The 21,146-nt window shown below is 32.8% G+C and overlaps 1 protein-coding gene across 3 annotated transcripts in view; it reads left to right on the top strand.

Annotated features, from left to right (window-relative positions):
• Positions 1-21,146, top strand: part of Dbp80 (putative ATP-dependent RNA helicase Dbp80) — a 493,971-nt gene that overhangs the window by 150,957 nt on the left and 321,868 nt on the right. The window lies entirely within an intron of this gene.

Genomic DNA, 21,146 nt, shown 5'->3' with positions numbered 1-21,146 from the left:
TAGCATCTGGGTACAATATAAATATCCAAAGAAAATTTGCGGTCGAGACTAAAACACTATACATAGATCTCTATCCATGGTTTAATATGCCTGTTACAGTTCATAAAATCCTAGTGCATAGTACTGATATTATAAAATCAGCAATTTTACCTATTGTTCAACTTTCTGAGGAAGCACAGGAAGCCCGTAACAAAGATTTGAGACGATTCAGGGATGATAACACACAAAAGCAGTCGCGTGAACCACAAATAGAGATCTTATGAATATGTTGCTTATAACATCGGACCATTTTGTTAACAGTTTTAGGGAGATACCTAAGAAAAAATTTAAAAGTCTGACTTCAGAAGTCTCAAATTTACTGTCCCCCGATAATGTTGAGGAGTCAATAAATACCCCAGTTATTCCAGCTTTCACAGTAGTGTTGCTGATGCTCATGACTATTCCACAAGTGACTCATCGAATGAAAGTGATGATAGCGAATAATAACATAATTATAAAAGATAACCTACCCTATAACTTTTTGCTGGATCAGTTTTATTTTATTTAAATCTATTGCCTTTTCTACTTTGTATGATACTTTACTTTTAAGTTTTTGTAATAAGTAATTTTCACATAATTAATTTAATTATTTACATTGTTATTATTATTATTGTAATTCACTTTTACATTCCTGACTGGTACTATAAAATAATTTTGTAAAAATTGTATGTACATATGTACAGTCACTCACATTAATAAGTAGACACCCCTTTTTGTCCAATTCTTACAATTTTCGCTTTCGCAAATTTATTATACCTAATTTCCCATAAGAAAATTTGTCACGATCTATAACAAAAACTAAATTATATTTAAAAAAATTTTGAAAAATTCGACGAATTTTCATAAAAGTTTTTTTTCCGAATTTTTAGAATTTTTTAGAGTATTGAGATTTGTAGTCCATTCAATTTAAGTTCAATAAAGTAATATTCTTAAGTCCTTTAAATTTTTTGGATCTATGTGACTTATTCACATGAGTTACTGTATATGAAATAAACAAATGTATGCATATGAAGTAAAATTTTGGAAAAAAATAAAAAAAGAACATATGGCTGAAAAAAATGACGTAGTTTTAATAAATGACTGCATATGAAACGGAAAATCTCATAAAATAATTTTGTCCAGCTAGCTTGTTCTACACGAAACACTGTGCAAAGGTAGAATGAGATTGTGGGCAAACAAATTGTGGGTTGTCGAGGCAGCAAGGAAATCAACACCAAATATACTTTTCGGAAAACCCTATGACCAAACAAGATTGCAGGAAGAATACTCAATGAGTGCAAGACACCACTGAAACTTACCAAAGTGATGCCAAGAGGGTGAAGTAGTAATTAATGGTGAACAGCTCCAGGAAAACATTTCCACTAGCAATATTGATCTTTCAGATGACATCACTGCATGGACGGAAGGGCTAGAGCAAGACTCTTAGAGTAAGGCAAAACAACGTCTCCTGAAGTACGCAAGCATATTTGACCAGCTGGTTCCAAACCAGGCCGCACCAACGTTGTGAAACATGGTGGTGATACGAGGCCAATCCGTCAAGCTCATCGTAGTGTTTCATTACCCAAGCGGGAAGTCAAATCATACAAGAAATGAGCGACAGCGGCGTAATGGAACCATCAGCTAGTCCATGGAGCTCACCGGTAGTACTTATGAAAAAGAAGGATGGAAAAATGAGGTTTTGCGTGTACTACCGGAAGTTAAACGACGTCACGAATTGACAACACTCTGGACTCGCTAACTGGTACAAAATGGTTTTACACACTGGACTTAAAGTGTGGTTACTGGCAAGTGGAGGTGAAAGAGGAAGACAAGGAGAAAACAGCCTTCAGGGTCGGAGATAGTCTTTGGCAGTTTACAGTAATGCCCTTTGGACTATGTAATGTACCAGCTACTTTTGAGAGACTTCTTACTTTTGAGAGACTGCGTCAGGTACTGAAATGACTTCATTGGAAAACATGCTTGGTGTACCTAGACGACATCATCGTATTGGGAAAGAATTTTGAAGAACATCTTAAGAACTTGGAGGAAGTTTTCCAAAGTATAGCTGGTGCTGGTCTGAAACTAAGTCCCAAAAAGTGTTCAATATTTAAAAAGTAACGGAGGGCACGTTGTGATACAGCTGTCAGATCTAGAAGCAGCAAGTCATAGTTGAGACTAGGCTGAACGACGATTTGTTTGATGCCCAGTTTTTCGACGATAATTTATATAATACTTATCGTAAAGATAGAGATCCCAACAAAACTGAGTACATGAGAGGAGGGTGCTGATTGCTGTAAGACGTACCCTACTTACTTCATACGTTCAACTCCCTAATAATGATTCTTTACTAGACCAAATCTGTGTTTCGATTCGGGTGCCATCTGGTATTATGTTTATTATTGTATCGTATATTCCACCTTGCAGTAACGATTCGTTGTACTGTGCCCACGTGGAGAATATTTAGGAAGTTTATGAAAATAATTTAAATAGTATACATAGGTAGATGAACTCTTTTGTGAATAAGCTAAAGAATGTCTTAGATATTATTTTTGTTGGTCATAATTTAATTACGGATTTAACGGAAAGTCATTTTCCTCTTTGTAAATCGGATATGCATCATGTATCGTTGTTTCTAACATTACAATTCGTTCCATCTTGTGCCTAAAAGGACACATATCAAGGTATGCCCCTCTTCAACTTCACGGTTGCGAATTTTGCATCTCTCAACTCGAGTATCTCTGAAATTGACTGGGAATCTATTTTCTTCGGAAAAGATGCCTCCGAAAGTTATGATATTTTTTTGTTTCAACTATTTGACTTATTTCGTAGTAAACTGTCATTGCTGCCTGGTAAAATTCATAAACTACCCTGGTACACTAAAAGCTTAAAAAGATCTATATTTGAGTTATATAAAACAGTTCAATGTATTTGACAAGTTTCCCTGCCAACCAAAACTGCGTCAAAAACTTGATAATGACTGAGTAAAAAAGTGGATAAAAAAATGGATAATTTTGTATGGGCAGTGTGCGGATTTTATCCATTTTCCCCTTGAGCGAGCCGTGTACGCGTGATCGCGCATCCTTCTCGCACTTATACCAAAGTGCCATAAGGAAAAATGCATAGTTGCCCCTCTCTAACTGAAAATTTCCCATAACACAGGGTTGTATTTTCGTAACGATGCCATATCGGAAAAATTTTATGTCTAAAAAATGCCCAAAATGTTCACCAAAATTCCCAAAAAATACCTAGAAAACTTCAAAATACCTAAAAAAAAACTCCAAAATACCCAAAAATCTCCAAACTTTTTTAATTTTTAATGAAAACGTTTATTTAATAATATAAAAATTCATTTACCATTCAAGGTTCGAATTCATTTACAATTATTCTAAAGGCCGTTTTATCATAAAATGTTAAGAATACTTCTGTTAAAAGGACTTTACATTAAATCTATCTTCATCGCAGATAAATTTTAAGATAAAACGGTCTTAAAGTTATTAAATAACATAAATATAAATTATTTGTAATCACAACTTTTTTTAAGTATTTACTAAACTATAATATTTTTTATATAAATTTAAAAATAAATACAAATAACATTCAAATAAAGTAATTTTGAATAACAGCCTAATATTCGGATTTTTGACATTAAAATGACATTTGTTTATTTATCAAAGTAATTAATTCGATAATTGATAAAGTATCAAAGCTGATTAGGTCGAGCTTTCAAAAGGGCAATTCCATTAAAAACCAATCAATCGATAAAATAAAATTTTCAAATCAATTAAAACTAAGGATTATTGTGATAAGTATCTTTTTAATTCTATTATTTAATAAAAGAACTATTAGCATTTTGATCACTCGATTTAATAAACTTTGATATTTATCAGAGATCCAGTCAGTTATTTTTAACAAATGAATGAAAAATACTTGTATAACTTTGCAAACAAATTTTTTACTACAGAGGTGTTTTTCTAAAATATACAAAATTTTGGGATACAACTTTTTGTTTCTATTGACAGTACTATGAAAAGTACAATAATTTAATTATATTTCTTTTGGTATATGCTTAAACTTGAAACTCATTTGCAAGGAGTAAAAAACATACACTTTTCATCAAATTACCTTTTTTTTGATAGATAGTATCATTTATTACTCGTTTACAATGAGTGAAAAATATTCACTTTCGTTACAACTTTATAAAATTTCTCAACATTTTTACTAGTTACATATATGTGTATCTAAATATGAAAAAAAATTCAGAAATCGTTTATCAATTTTAACGATAGTAGTACCGAAAGAAAAGTAATCAAATTACCTTTCTTTTGATATATGCTATCATTTATTACTCGTTTACAATGAATGACAAATATTCACTCTCGTTACAACTTTATAAAATTTCTTAACATTATTTCTAGCTATATAAGTTTAACTAATATGCAAAAAAAATATTTTCTCCGTTCCCAGCAGATCCATGTCACCGTAAGTGGTTGGCATGCTGCTCCTTATGCTCCCTAAGATATATTTGCTACTGGAAAAATAGAAAAAAAAAGACAAAATTAGTTATTGATTCAATATAACTTTCAGAGACGGGCTTTATTTACCTTTTCCAAAGTTCTGCTTACTGAAGCTATGGTTGCATCCTGTGAATAAAGCAGGTTGAAGTATTTGATTTCTAAAAAGAAAAGAAAAATAAAAGTCAAAATTAGAAATAAATTCAACAAAATTGTCTATGTCTGAATCTTCCCTTAACGAAAGACACTAGTGCTGAGGTGAATATTTGCATTGCTGAAATAAAATTAAAAGCCAAATTAATTATTGATGCAACACAATTTTTAAAAACTTGATCTTCGCTTTTTTAGAGGTCGGGTTAAACAATAGCTTTTTGAATTTTGCCAGTCCATTGCTGAGAAAAAAGAAAAAGAAAATTCTAAGTTTGTAAAAAAATTCAACATAATTTTTTAAGAAGACTTCATCTTCCCATTTTGAAAAGCAAAAACAAATTAAACAACTAATTTAGAAAATGTTAGTTCCAAAGTAGAATATACATCATTTTACAAACAAATAAGAACTTTTTTTAAATTACTATTATGTACATATATTTTTTTTTGTTAATTCATATAATATTTTATTAAAAATATATTAATACTAATTATATACAAAGAGATAAATAATAAAAGCAATGCAGGTTAATTATGTACAAAATCAAAAAGGAAACGAAAAAAATTAAATAGTAAAAGAAAATGGTGAAATATATCTACAAACTACTATTTACAACGGCAATCTTAACTATATATAACCTATGCAAATTTATAAAATAAATTATGTAATAACGGAATTAAAATAAATCTAGGGCCTACAGGTATAGAATAATATTTAAGGACCAAATTTTCTTTGTTTATAATATGTATATCCTCATCTATAAGTTGATCTACTAAAATATCTAATCCAGATGAGGACACAAGGGACTCTATAAAAACGTTTCCAACTTTTGTTAAAACTCGAACTACGAAACTATTTTCGTTTTGTTGGTTAACAATCTTTATAGAACCCAATGTACTACTTAAGAAGAAACTGTCCTTATCATTCTTAAAATTTATAATAAAATTATCATTTTTAAAAGTTTTACTACAATCCGTAAAATTTCTTCTTTCTTCTATTCTCAAAAACAATTGCTGCAGTATCTTAGATGGATTGTGAATAAGTTTTTTAATGTATTGCATATAATTCTCAAATTTATATGCTGAAAAAGAATGTAACGGGCCAAATTGTTTTACGCAATCGCTTAAATACAAAAGGGTGGACATTGAAACTAATTAAATTCGCGCCAAAATAATTACTAAATAATTTAAGAAACTCTTTTAACATTTCATTCGCAACATTAGATTCTACTTTACAAGACTTCTCACAGGAGAGAAGTCGAAAAGCACAATGCAACAAAAGAAAGTGATAATAATGGTTATCCGGTATGCAGTCTTTCAAAACGAAAATGCCAGAATACAATAAAAACTGCCTGCATTCTGTCGATTTCCAGTTGCTTAATTCGTCTAGATCACGGCTTCGTCTAGAAAACTCAGAGGGAACGTAATTATTCAGAAACATCAATTTTTCGACGTTCCCTCTTTTAATAAGCAACTCGAGTAGTTTTTTTGTTACTCCTAAGTCCACTAAATGCATGGGTTCTATGGGAAACTGAGAAACCATGTCAATATTTACTGATTCTAGCAAAATCTCCCTCTGCTTATGGAATGACAAATCTAGCATATTTTTAAATGAATCATCTGTTCTTAGCTCGCCCACTTCTTGGGATAGGCACACCCGATCTAAATGTTGTCCCATTTGCAAACATTTCGGGCAGCTATTTTTTGCTGTATGACCCTTTACCCCAGTTATAAATGCCCGAGCTGGTGAATCGCAAGTAAATAGCCTAACACTAAATTCCTTTAACAATTGTGTAGATCGCACTTTCACCCCATTCTGTTCTAAAGTGCCTATCTCCTCGCAAAATTCTTTTAAAAAATCATTTAGATCTGGGGGATTACTCATCCTTGAATAACAAGCTATCTTAAATGGTTCCGAATTGGGGAAATCTACAACGTGGCCCAAAATTGGCCATAACACCCTGTTAGAACTTTTGAAAAATTTAAGCCCATCTATTCCCACATCTATTGAAATTCGATCTAAACTTTGGAGAAAATCAAATTCTTTAAAGTAAAAATTATATTCAATCCCAAAATACAAAAACTCGCCCTCTGAAAAAGGCCTAATACTTATTAGTTCCCTGCTTGTACCCAGAACTGTTATGGCGTCCACTGGCAATCCCTTAAGTCCTGCTCCTTCCAAAGAGTGCAAAAGATCAGAAAGACTGCTCTGTGATGTTTTATTTCTAAATGCCCAACCTTTCAACGCTGAACGTACCCTTCCCGTCATGTCCGTGGGTTTTACCTCGTCTACATTCTCATCTTCAAATAAATAACTCTCATATTCACTATCGCTATCATATTCACTATCGCTGTCATAACAGGAAGGAACTTCCCTACCAGCGCACGGTGCATCATTGGCAGATGAAATATGAAACACTACCCCTGTACTTGTTGATGGTACATCATCACTATCTAAAGAAACCACCCCACACTAGTTGATGGTACTTCATCTCTATCTAAAGAAATTGCCCCCCTGCTAGTTGATGGTATATTATCTGTATCTTGCCCAGATGATTCATTTAATTTCCTAAATTTTTCGTTCAATTCCTCAAAATATGCCTTTTCTTTGCTCATTAAATTTGAGAACGTTCTCTTGTTCATCGTTACAATATAAATAATAATAATAATAAAAACAATAATAATAATATTGATGATGATGGTGTTGATGATGATAATTATAAAAAATTTTGTAGGTGTTATCCTGTTTTGTTGTGCTGTTCTGTAGTGTGTTCCCTAAAAGAACTGGAAATAAAAAGTTAAAAAAAATGTTAAAAACTAATATGTCAACATACATAAATATTTTTATGCCGGACGGATCCCGAAAACTATACAGAAATGATTCCGTAAAAGTCCTGACATAGTCCAGGAAAAGTCCCAAAATAACCCCGACGGGATCCGAAAACCATCCAGAAATGATGCCGGAAGGGACCCAAAATGACCCCGAAAAAGTCCCGTAATGATCCCGGGATCATTAAGAATTTATCTATCACAGGAACGCAAATTATCCCGAAAATACCCCGACGGGATGCCGGACGGATCCCGAAACCCATCCAGAAATGATGCCGGAAGGGTCCCCAAATGATCGCGAAATAGTCCCAAAATTATCCCGGAAGTCCCGAAATGACCCCGACGGGATCCCGAAAACCACCCAGAAATGATCCCGGAATGGTCTCGATATGACCCTAACGGGATTACAAATAAGGTGAAGCTAATTATAAAGCCACGTTAACAAGGCAGCAGGCGCGCTGGAGCGAATGAAGAGTTACATAGATACCAAAAACTATTGACTTAGGACAAAATTTATATTGAATTATAACAATGTATAGATTTTACACCAGAGGGGAGAGAAGTGGGAGAGGGGGCGGAGGGTGTCACTACTCCCTTTGTAAGCCCTCGACTTATTTCACCCATTGAGTATGTAATATTGGTGAAGGCCAGTATACGTAAAGTTATAATGTGTATAAATTATTAAAAAGTAATTGTTCGAAGCGGTCGTGGGACCCCCACCCCACTTTCCATGTTCGAAAAAAATTTCGCTAGTAGACTATTGTCTGTGTCCCAAATTTCATCAAAATCCGTGTAGCCGTTCTGGCGTGATTCGGTCACAAAGATGAAAAAATACAATAATTACATTATAACTGTTCCTAGGGGGCGGGGACCCCCCTTTTCAAAAAAATATAGCTAGTAGATCCTTCTAGACTATTGGCTATATGTGTGCCAAAATTCATCCAAATCGGTCCAGCCGTTCTTGCGTGATTGAGTCACAAATACAAACGTCTGAACAAATATCCAAACATCCAAACTTTCCCATTTATAATCACCCCTATTATGCATTTCGATTACGTTCCCGTTCTACGCTCCGCTTAAGTCGAAGTTGGGTATTCTGCATTACGACGGAATCGCAACGAGAAGAGGAAGAGCAAATGATTTTTTGAAATCAGCTGTCTGTACGGAATGTGTGAACACTGGAACAAAATAAATTGAGGAAAAGTTGTAAAAAACACTGAAAAACGTTTATATTTTATTGTACAAGCCATTTTGTACAAAGAAAAGGAATAGAATATTCCTTTTTATTTTTTAGTGTGTTATATTTTTTTTAGTGAAGTGCTTTCATAACTGTAAGTGTGTTTTTGTCGTGCTTTTGTCCAATTTTTTTTTTCCTGCACGAATATAGTTGACATTTTCTGAATTTTATGGATGCTTATTTCATTGCAGTGGCCTAAAATACTTTATGAAGATTTATTTATTCTTTCCGCAAGGATTGTTTACGTTTTCGCTTCAACTTCCCCTACTCCGGCAGCTTGCTTTGGCATATAACTGGACCCAACGAGCATCACAAATTATAGCTGTCTATTATAATGGAATCAATAGCCGCGGCATTATTTGTGGAGTTGGAAAGCAACGCATACGAAAATGGCCAGGCAAGAATGGAAAGGCAAATATTGCGAGATTTCTGTAATCCATTTAAGATGAGTGACGAATTGTAAGAAATTTAACTTAAACGTGGTAAAGTTTAAGGACTTATTTTCTTATTTAGGTTAAAAACTTTCGACTTAATAAGGATGCTTTCAAGTATGTGTTAGATACTTTTGCGGGGCAAATACGTCCAAGGACTTCGACATCGACATGTTGTTTTTGACCTGGAAACATATAAAAAACAATCACCATCAATCCTTTTACGTTTATCGACAAGTTTTACTTACATTTTTGCTAAAATTCTGTTATAAATTAATAAAAAAATAAAAAGAAAATATTTTTCCGCCAACTTATTTGCAACTTAGAAAAACGGAACTACGATCGAAATGCAGAATACACAAAATCGAACGATTCGAAGTTGGATCGAAAGAGATTGGAACACAGAATACCAAAATTGCCAAATCGAAAAAAATCCAACCCAAGTCGAAATGCAGAATAAGGCTGAATATATATTATATTAGATATTAAATTAGATATATTAAGATTAAGTTGATGACACCATAAAATCTTCTAGAACTTTGTCAGGGGCCTAGCACTGAGCTGGCTTTGATGTACACTATTATGGATATATGTACAGGCGCATGCACATATATATTTTATGATTACATCATAAAATCTTCCAGAACTTTGTCAGGGGCCTAGCACTGAACTGGTTTTGATGTACACTATTATGGATATATGTACAGGCGTATGCATATATATATTTTAATGTGACAACATAAAATCTTCCAGAACTTTGTCATGCGCATGTACAGATATATTTTATGATGACACCATACAATCTCCCTGATCTTTGTCAGAAACATAACACTTTACTTGTTTTGGTGTTCATCATAATATATAGATGCATCAGCGCAGTTGCATCTCTATATTATGTTGGACACCATAATATATTAATTTAAGATAATAATACACATTTTTGGAGTACTTACGTATGGTGGCGATGAAAATGATGAAAGCCGCAGTTTTTATGCAATATGGTCGTCTGCAGGTTTCGTTCCACTTTCAAGCACTCTTTTCACTTTTTCGTTTGATTTTTTTCACAATTAACCCGCAACTAATTAATAATTTTAGCGAAATTGCCAAAATCACGCTTGATCTGTTTGAAATTTTCCAACGTCAATGGCACGTCAAATAATTTTTCTTTATTTCCCTTGTTTTGGAATATTCATAAGCAAGACACTCATGTTGTTTCAATCGCACTCATTCTATTTATGGGACATTTTTTTCACCCTCAAAAATATCCCAAAAACTTGAATTTTTTGACACCAAAATGTTTGAAGGTGTTGGAATTTCAGGGGAAAGTGGTTAAAAGTGGGTAGTCACGGTTGGCAGGGTTCTGTTTGAGAAATATATTTCTCGGTTCGAAGTGGATGAAAATCCTAAATGTTTCTTGTAGGGTCCTTATTATTTTTATTTAACTTTGTATTTTAATTGAGTTTGATTTCTTAGTTAAAACAGGCATTTGTCGGCCTTCAAATTCTTCAGTAGCATCACCACTTCACCTTGTACCTAAAAAAGAGTTGAATGATTGGCGTCCATGTGGTGATTTTAGAAGATTGAATATTGTAACTGTTCCCGATCGTTATCCCTTACCTCACATTCAAGATTTTAATATGAACCTTCGTAATAAAAATATATTTTCAAAATTAGATGTAGTTAGGGCATATCACCAAATTTCTATGGCTGAAGAAGATATTTATAAAACTGCTATTACAACTCCTTTCGGTATGTTTGAATTCATGAGAATGCTCTTCGGACTCAGAAATTCTGCACAAACCTTTCAAAGATTCATGGTGACTTAGATTTTGTATATGCTTACATCGACGACTTACCTATTGCAAGTAAAGACGAAGAACAACATTTAAAAGATTTACGTATCCTTTTTCAACGCCTTACAGGGTACGGTTAAAACATTAAACCAAGTAAATGTACTTTTGATGTAACAAATATAAATTTTTTAGGACATAACATTTCTGGAACAGGTATTCGACCTTCCGATGAAAAGGTATCAGCTATTCCCAATTTCGAACGTCCAAAATCAGTTAAGCAGGCACAAATTTATTGGTATGGTAAATTATTATCATAGATACATTCCAAAACTAGCAGAATTTACAAACAAAATTTATGATCTAATTAACAAAGTAAATAAGAAACGTGACAAAACGTTGGTATGGGACGAGAATTCGAATGAAGCTTTTGAATGCATTAAAGATAAATTTGCATCTACGATATTGTTAAATCATTTTAACAAAGATGCTAAATTATCTTTAACAGTAGATGCATCTAACACAGCGATTGGGGGCGTTATACAACAAAATTACAATAATAAAATTGAGCCCATTGCATTCTTTTCTAAAAAACTTTCTCCAACAGTATTTGATATTTTACATGGCATAGCACATCCGGGTACAAGAGCTACAGGACGGCTCATAGTTAAAAAATATTATTGTTTGGTCAAAAGTGTCTTAATTGTCAGAAGTCTAAAATTTATCGTCATACAAAATCCCCTGTTGTCAAAATCCAAATTCCCAAAAATAGATTTGAGCACATCCATTTAGATATAGTTGGACCATTACCTATTTCGAAAGGGCATCGCTATATTTTAACGATTATTGAAAGATTTACCCGTTGGCCTGAGGCATATGCATTAAAAGATATTTCAGCATCTACAATTGCAAATAAGTTTTTTAGAAAATATATTTCTCGGTTTGGAGTTCCGTTAAAGATAACTACTGATCAAGGTAGCCAATTTACATCGAAATTGTTTTCAGATTTAACTAAATTACTTGGTAGTCACCAAATTACAACATCCGCAATCACCCTCAAGGAAATGGTATGGTTGAAAGGTTTCATAGACAATTAAAGACTACTGTAATAGCTAGAGAGGACACAAATTATTGGTATGACGAGTTACCTGTCATATTACTTGGTTTGCGATCTATTTACAAAGAAAATATTTCGGCTACACCAGCGGAAATGGTTTTCGGTCAGAATTTACGTTTGCCAGGAGAACTTGTTGTGCCATCAGTTAAAAATTTCTCATCAACTGAAATTTTAAGTAATTTACGAGAACATTTTCGAAATGTTGGATCAAATTTAAGTCATCATAAAGATTCTGATACTGGAATTTACGTTCCAAAAGATCTTCAAACTTGTAAATTTGCATTTGTTCGAGTCATTAATAAACATTCATTACAACAACCATATGAAGGACTTTACAGAATTGTGGAAAAATACCAAAAATGTTTTAAACTTGAAATAGATAATAATATTAAAACTATTCCTATTAATATATTAAAACCTGCAATAATTGAAACAACAGACACAAACAACACCAAGAATTTACATAAAAAGAGATTTCTTCAAATCCAATTTTTTTATTGATATTGATATAAATGATAATAGGTATGAAAACGATCCATTTACGGATCTTTTTTTTTATAAATAAATATTTGTTTAATGTTTAACTTTAATGTTTTTATTTCAAACTTTGTTCTTTTACACCTTTTGTTCCTTTAATAGAGTCGCTTAGTTTTTACTCTAAATTTTCTTTACCTTTACACTAGCTATTTTTAATTTTCTGACTTTTTCACAACTTGCGCGGCGGCCGGTTCACTTTAAACTGAAAACTGCCGCTAACGCAACTCTGGCTAGGCACTTTTTCTTTTGGATGTTTAGCAACGAAATTCATGATGGCGTCGAGCAACGGCAGTTTCAACCAATCAGAAATTCTACGCGTTGCTCGACTCTAACATTTTTAGTGATGCCACGTGCATCTGATGCATGGTTGCATCTTGCACTTTTCTAGAGAGGGAGTTGCCAGCTACAATTTAATTTAATGCAATTTACTATGGCACTACATCATTCCCTTTAGAAAAGAAGAATTTGGTAAGATTAGTGATTAATCTTGCCACATTATTCTTTCGGCTTTCATATGTTGTTGTAATGTTATGAACGAATGAGTTTGCTAGCATTAGGGTGTTCTAACCCGGGACTCATTCGTTCACCACAGTGCAACTTTTTTAAAAAGAGAATTAAAATTGGAATATGCAAAGAAATTAAAAATATTTAAAAAGCTAGTGTTGATATATTTACGATTTATCGAATTTTAAGTTTGAAGTGTACCAGTTTTTTTCTTATTGTAGAATCTGCGTAAGTAAATGTATATTTATTTGTTACCTTGAAAAAAAATTGTTTTCTTTAGCCTTCATTGGCGGATTCTTAAAATAGATTTATATCTAAAGATTATATAATAAAGTTAATAGGAATAAGTACAGACTATCAATTTAATTAATTTTTTGTACTCTATTTTTATGTATAATTTTTTCAATATTATTAATTTCATCATAAATCTTTATATTTGGTCCATCAATATTTTTTACAATGTAGGGACCTTGATATATATTTTTATGTTTATTTCAAGGTTCTGTTTCTACTAACACTATCAATAATTTTAATTTCTAAAGGCTTAGCCGTTTTATCGTATAAATCTTTATTTCTAATTTTATGTTTATTAATCAATTTTTTTGCCATTTTATGCGATGTTTGCATTCTAAACTTAAGCTGTTTTGTGTAATTTTCTACATTATACAACCCACAACGCAAGACAGGTTTGTCCCCGAAATTTCAGGGTAACTGGGAAGCCCTATAGAAAGTTGTAAAACGGATCAACGATGTTGTTTTCCGCATTCAAACCATGAACAAAAAAAGATGAAAGTTGCTCATTGGGAAAGACTGGCAAAGTTTAGATCGGGAAATTTATCTGATCGGGACGATCAGTCTTAGGCGAATGTTAGCAATTTCGATGCGTCACTGTGCTGCTAGTAAATAAATGCACAACAACAGCAAAGTATGAAACCACTCATATGTGCATGTAAACATCTAAGCAAGGAGCCACACATACATGCAAACAGGGAAGCTAAGAGCGAAGAGATTATTTCACATACACACATATAGTGATCACCTAAGAGCAGAAGTTATTACTCAAACATAGACATAGTTAGAAGACAAATATAAACAACGTCTATATATTAATACGCTAACAATATTTCCATACAATCAATTGTGTTTCGCATGCTTAGCATACGTAAAATCATATAAAAGTTTTATGAATCGATTCGTATTGATCAGCCGCAGTGCATAGGCCTATTTTTGTTAACAAATATTACTGTATTTGTTTATAATTAATAGAAAGTTTTTTGTAAATTCGAACAATTCATAAAAATATCGTATTTGATTTTCGTGCACAAGCGCGCCATCTTTGAGAGTAATTATCTAAGTGTTCTAATGCGAATTTCAAAGACCTAAACCTTTACGCACAAGTGCGCCGTCTTTGGGAACAATTATCTAAGTGTTCTAATGTGAATTTCAAATTTTATGTATCCCCGCTAAATTCGAAAGCACAAATGTTTCACCTACATACAAATATGGTTTCCCATTGTTGCCACTTACCTGTAATAGCCTCTACCAAAATCCTAAAAAATTGTTCCAAATTAATTTGTAGCGTACCAAAAAATCTTAAATAAAATTAATTTTTGACCGGCCCATTTTTTGTGGCAAATTTCACTTACACGTAAATACATAAGTCTTTATTTAACAGATTCTTTGTTTTTTATTTTAGTTGTTTTCAAAAAAACATGATATCACAAATAATGAGTTCACTTTTGTTGGAACTAACTAATTTATTTATAACAATTATTGGCAAATTTGCCCGAAAATGTTTTTGAATTTGCAGATTTAATCCTCATTTGAGATAAAGTACGTCTTATACTGCACAAAAAAAAGTTACAAAAATATAACATTATATTTTTTATATTTGCCGTCTTCCAATGAGTTTTACAGCTCCGGCTCACGCTCAATTCTCACGGGAATGCTCTGGATCATTGAGAGACTTGAGAAGCAGATGTCGTGATATTTTCGCACACGTGAAATGTGATAGGCAGGTGTCGCCGCCATTTTTCATTTAACTCATACGGCGAAAGGTTAAGCAGCGACATCTATTTTTGAAAAATTAGGTTTATTAAAGGCAGCATTGCCAAACTAACAAGCAGGCATGCTTAACCAACGAACCGATATCATTTCGTTACGATAATTTACGTTAATAAACGAAACAAAGTCATTTCGTTTCGTTTATTAACGTTAAGAACCTCAAATTAACGAAATGATTTTGCTTCGTTTTCTGCCATATCAAAACGAAATCAAATCGTTTATATTGATTTATTAATTTCAAACTATGCTGGCAAAGCTGATTGATGGCGGAGTCATAAAAGGTGAAAGCATTAGCCACGCTGATTGCAACTTTTCTCACGAATTTTGACAGTACGAGCATTTATCAGAGTATTTTTGACATTACCACCAACGAATTACGCATACAAATTACATGGAGTTTGTGTATGTATGTCCGCTCGCTGTTACCACCTTACGGCTTCACCATGGCTATAGCATTGCCAGCACAATTCAAACATAAAGTATCACGCTTTTGTTAACGTTTTTAACGTTAACGAAAGCTTTTCATTTCGGCTAAAAACGAGATACAATTTATCTTGATAATTTCTTTATCGATAATATTTCGATGTGTTTCAACGGAAACGGTGGAAATTTTTTGATAAACGATTAGCTTAACGTTAAGGTGCATCCCTGCTAAAAAGAAGTAATTAACAAATTATCTGGCTCTCAAATTGAACCAGACTTTTATCTGGATTTATCTGGCTCAAATCGTTGTTGTTGCATTTACATGCAAAATTATTTATCTGGCTCAGGATTTTGCCACCGGATGATGGCAATTGCCTTTTATGCTAATTACGTAACAAAAACGTTTTTGATTTTAGGTCAAAGCGGCAACAGTCATCATAGCGGCCATATTGCATAGGCAGTATATTACCCACTATCCATATATTAATACGCTAACAAAATTTCCATGCAATCAATTGACAGGCTGTTTCGCATACATAGCATACGTATGTATAATCATAAAAAAGTTGTATGAATCGATTCGTATTGATCAGCCGCAGTGCATAGGCCTATTTTTGTTTACAAATATTACTATATTTGTTCATAATTAATAGAAAAAGTTTTTTGTAAATTCGAACAATTCATACAAATATCGTAATTCATTTTCGTGCACAAGCGCGCCATCTTTGGGAACAATTATCTAAGTGTTCTAATGCGAATTTCAAAGACCTAAACCTTTGTGCACATGAGCGCCGTCTTTGGGAACAATTATCTAAGTGTTCTAATGTGAATTTCAAATTTTATGTATCCCCGCTAAATTCGAAAGCACAAACGTTTCACCTACATACAAATATGGTTTCCCATTGTTGCCACTTACCTATAATAGCCTCTACCAAAATCCAAAAAAATTGTTCCAAAATAATTTGTAAAGTACCAAAAAATCTTAAATAGAATTAATTTTGGCCGGCCCATTTTTTGTGGCAAATTTCACTTACACGTAAATACATAAGTCTTTATTTAACAGATTCTTTGTTTTTTATTTTAGTTGTTTTCAAAAAAACATGAAATCACAAATAATGGGTTCACTTTTGTTGGAACTAATTTATTTATAACAATTAATGGCAAATTTGCCCGAAAATGTTTTTGCATTTGTAGATTTAATCCTCATTTTAGATAAAGTACGTCTTATACTGAACAAAAAAAAAAAAAGTTACTAAAATATAACATTACATTTTTTATATTGCCTTTTATGCTAATTACGAAACAAAAAAACGTCCCAAAAACGTTTTTGATTTTAGGTTTTAGGTCAAAGCGGCAACCGGCATCATAGCGGCCGTATTGCATAGGCAGTATATTACCCACTTCTATATATTAATACGCTAACAAAATTTCCATACAATCAATTGACAAGGCTGTTTCGCACACTTAGCATACGTTAAATCATATAAAAGTTATATGAATCGATTCGTATTGATCAGCCGCAGTGCATAGGCCTATTTTTTTAACAAATATAACTCTATTTGTTTATAATTAATAGATAAAGTTTTTTGTAAATTCGAACAATTCATACAAATATCGTAATTCATTTTCGTGCACAAGCGCGCCATCTTTGGGAACAATTATCGAAGTGTTCTAATGCGAATTTCAAAGACCTAAACCTTTATGCACAAGCGCGCCGTCTTTGGGAACAATTATCAAAGTGTTCTGATGTGAATTTAAAATTTTATGTATCCCCGCTAAATCCGAAAGCACAAATGTTTCACCTACATAGAAATATGGTTTCCCATTGTTGCCACTTACCTATAATAGCCTCTACCAAAATCCTAAAAAATTGTTCCAAATTAATTTGTAGCGTACCAAAAAATCTTAAATAGAATTAATTTTTGACCGGCCCATTTTTTGTGGAAAATTTCACTTACACTTACATACATAAGTCTTTATTTAACAGATTCTTTGTTTTTTATTTTAGTTGTTTTCAAAAAAACATGAAATCACAAATAATGAGTTAACTTTTGTTGAAACTAACTAATCTATTTATAACAATTAATGGCAAATTTGCGCGAAAATGTTTTTGCATTTGCAAATTTAATCCTCATTTTAGATAAAGTACGTCTTATACTGAACAAAAAAAAAAGTTACAAAAATATAACATTACATTTTTTATATTTGCCGTCTTCCAGTGAGTTTTACAGCTCCGGCTTACGCTCAATTCTCACGGGAATGCTCTGGATCATTGAGAGACTTGAGAAGCAGATGTCGTGAAATTTTCGCACACGTGAAATGTGATAAGCAGATGTCGCCGCCGTTTTTCATTTAACTCATACCCTTCAAAAAACGCGAGTACTCTATAAATAATGTAAGGAATACTCCTTTGGGAGTATAGGACTGCTCCAAATCTAATCTGTATTCATACAAAAAATGTGCTACAATTAACATTGCGATGTCCTAGGAGAGGAGTAGGTGATCCCACTCTCGCTTTGTTTGTTAGTATCCATAGAGTACATACGTGAGAGTACATTCCAAAGTACTTTCACTGTAGTACTCCATGGAGCACCCACAGAGGATCATATGCCAAAGTACTAAAGAGGAATTGTGTTGTCGGAAAGAATTATCGGAGTGAATTTAATTTAAAATGAAAGTAAATGAAGAGGGGCAATACAACTTTTATATTTTATACTACGAATATTCTTATGTTATTTAGCATTTGCGTGAATAAAGAAACTAATATTTCTCTATACTATAGTATGTATACATAAAACCAGTGCGTTGTTGCATTTTATCAGAGTTGCCGAAGTAAAATTTTATTATCAGTTATTTGTATGCAATATTTTACTTTTGGCAACTCTTTTCGATCGTCATGTGTGTCGTTAAAAAACGAGCAATGATCGGCTGATGGTGGTCCGCAAACGCATTGCAAAGGAGTATTGTTAGAGTACTCCAACATGAAGAAAATGGAACACGTAATCCAACAATTTTTGCAGGGTACGGCGAAAGGTTAAGCAGCGACATCTATTTTTGAAAAATTAGGTTTATTAAGGGCAGCGTTGCCAAACTAAAAAGAAGTAATTACAAATTATCTGGCTCTCAAATTGAACCAGACTTCTATCTGGATTGATCTGGCTCAAATCGTTGTTGTTGCATTTACATGCAAAATTATTTATCTGGCTCAGGATTTTGACACCGGAAGATGGCAATTGCCTTTTATGCTAATTACGAAACAAAAAAACGTCCCAAAAACGTTTTTGGTTTTAGGTCAAAGCGGCAACCGGCATCATAGCGGCCGTATTGCATAGGCAGTATATTACCCACTATATTTATTATTAGGCTAACTTTGTTGGATTATATATCCATTAATCGTATGCTTGGATCCAATAACCCTAATTTGTTTATGTCGCTTAAAGGTATGAAATCAATTTTATTTTAGTAAATATGTTTGCGTGAATAATTTCAATATTTCTGTTTGTTTTTCTTTTCTTCCTAATTTATTCTGCTTTGTTATATCTTTGTATTATATTGTTCACAGACGATATTTTAGGGTAGATATGGTCATATATATTAATGAAATGGAGTGTTTACAAATTTAATACAAATTAATTACGTTCATGGATCTCAGTGGGAAACCCGACATTAAATATCCGAACATTAGAATCTTCATATTTCCACAATGATCACATTAAAACCCGGAAAAAAGTCTAAGTGCACTTATTGCGCTTTTATATGGAGCTGTTTGTTCACTTCACTTAATTTTTTCGCAATTTAAGTACTTTATTTTTTTTCTTTAATTAAACATTTTTTTTTAGGAAACTCTGCCTTCTTTCTCATTACATAATTCCTCGAAATTAATGTTTTGTGTCACACTTACATATTAGATATGTATTTATACAAAATTAAACGGGTGGCGTGAAATAGGCTAAATTCCTTTAGCAAATTTCTTCGTTTTTAACTAAAAGTTCATGTTTTTTGAATTATGACACTATTGAAGTAAATGGGCGATATATGTATATGGGTGATATAGGCCTACTGGGGAACCGAGCTCCCAAAACTAACTTCGTTAGCGCGCCAACGGGGACCTTCCGGGTGTGGAAAGACCTATTTTTCAATTCAATTTCAAGTAATTTCACCATAATTCTATGTCAATTTCATTTCATTTTACATAATTTTTATATTTTGGTTTAAGGAGCTCCATACCAAAACGTTATAATTTCGTGTGAAAAATTTGTAGAAAATTTAAGAAAATACAATCACAAAGTACAAAGTCTTAGATCAAATTCAAAATTTTAAAGAAAAAGTTAAGTAAGTTAGACCAGTTTGCTATATTTCCAACACTTGATGCATAGACTGAGTTGAAAAAAATACACGTTGGTCGAATTTCGACCACAGGCGAGACTAGTATACATAAATAAGCAGCTTTTCTAGAAGGTTGTTCGTGAAAAGTCTAGACACTTGGAGAAGTATGCGAACGAGCCAACAGAGAGTATAAAAGCAGCGCAAGCTGAGGAATAATCAGTCAGTTTGATTTTAACACGATTTTGTGAAGTACGCGAGTACTTTGATTGTGAAGTACTACCACTACATTCGAGTTCTTAATAAAGGAGATATAGCTATTAAGCTGGGTCGATTTATTAACCTATATCGCGCCATCGGTTTTTCGATAGGTTTTGGGCTCAGGAAAAGAAGTTCCACTAAGCATACCCAAAAAAATAATTTTCGAGCCGGCAAAATTTGAGTTTTTTAACTTTTTTCTTTAATTTTTAAGGTTTCTTTCATGACCTGCTTAAAAAATTTTCATGTATACCCTGTCCGACTCAAAATTGTCCGCTAAAAACTTTGGCAATAACAGTTTTTTGAAAAAAAAAAAAACATATTTTTTGGGTTTTGTGGAGTGTTTTGGTGAAAAAATCTATTTTTTCGCCATTTTTTTAAGGGTTTCTTCAGAAACGTGCAAAATTGTTGCCGATGCTAATTTCATTGCAGTGGCCTAAAATACTTTATGAAGATTTATTTATTCTTTCCGCAAGGATTGTTTACGTTTTCGCTTCAACTTCCTCTACTCCGGCAGCTTGCTTTGGCATATAACTGGACCCAACGAGCATCACAAATTATAGCTGTCTATTATAATGGAATCAATAGCCGCGGCATTATTTGTGGAGTTGGAAAGCAACGCATACGAAAATGGCCAGGCAAGAATGGAAAGGCAAATATTGCGAGATTTCTGTAATCCATTTGAGATGAGTGACGAATTGTAAGAAATTTAACTTAAAAGTGGTAAAGTTTAATGACTTATTTTCTTATTTAGGTTAAAAACTTTCGACTTAATAAGGATGCTTTCAAGTATGTGTTAGATACTTTTGCGGGGCAAATACGTCCAAGGACTTCGACATCGACATGTTGTTTTTGACCTGGAAACATATAAAAAACAATCACCATCAATCCTTTTACGTTTATCGACAAGTTTTACTAAAATTCTGTTATAAATTAATAAAAAAATAAAAAGAAAAT

The sequence above is a fragment of the Eurosta solidaginis genome, chromosome 4 (assembly GCF_040869045.1).
Source record: "Eurosta solidaginis isolate ZX-2024a chromosome 4, ASM4086904v1, whole genome shotgun sequence".
Classification (NCBI taxonomy): domain Eukaryota; kingdom Metazoa; phylum Arthropoda; class Insecta; order Diptera; family Tephritidae; genus Eurosta; species Eurosta solidaginis.
Note: the sequence above shows the minus strand (reverse complement) of the source record. Positions and strands in the feature narration are given on the sequence as shown.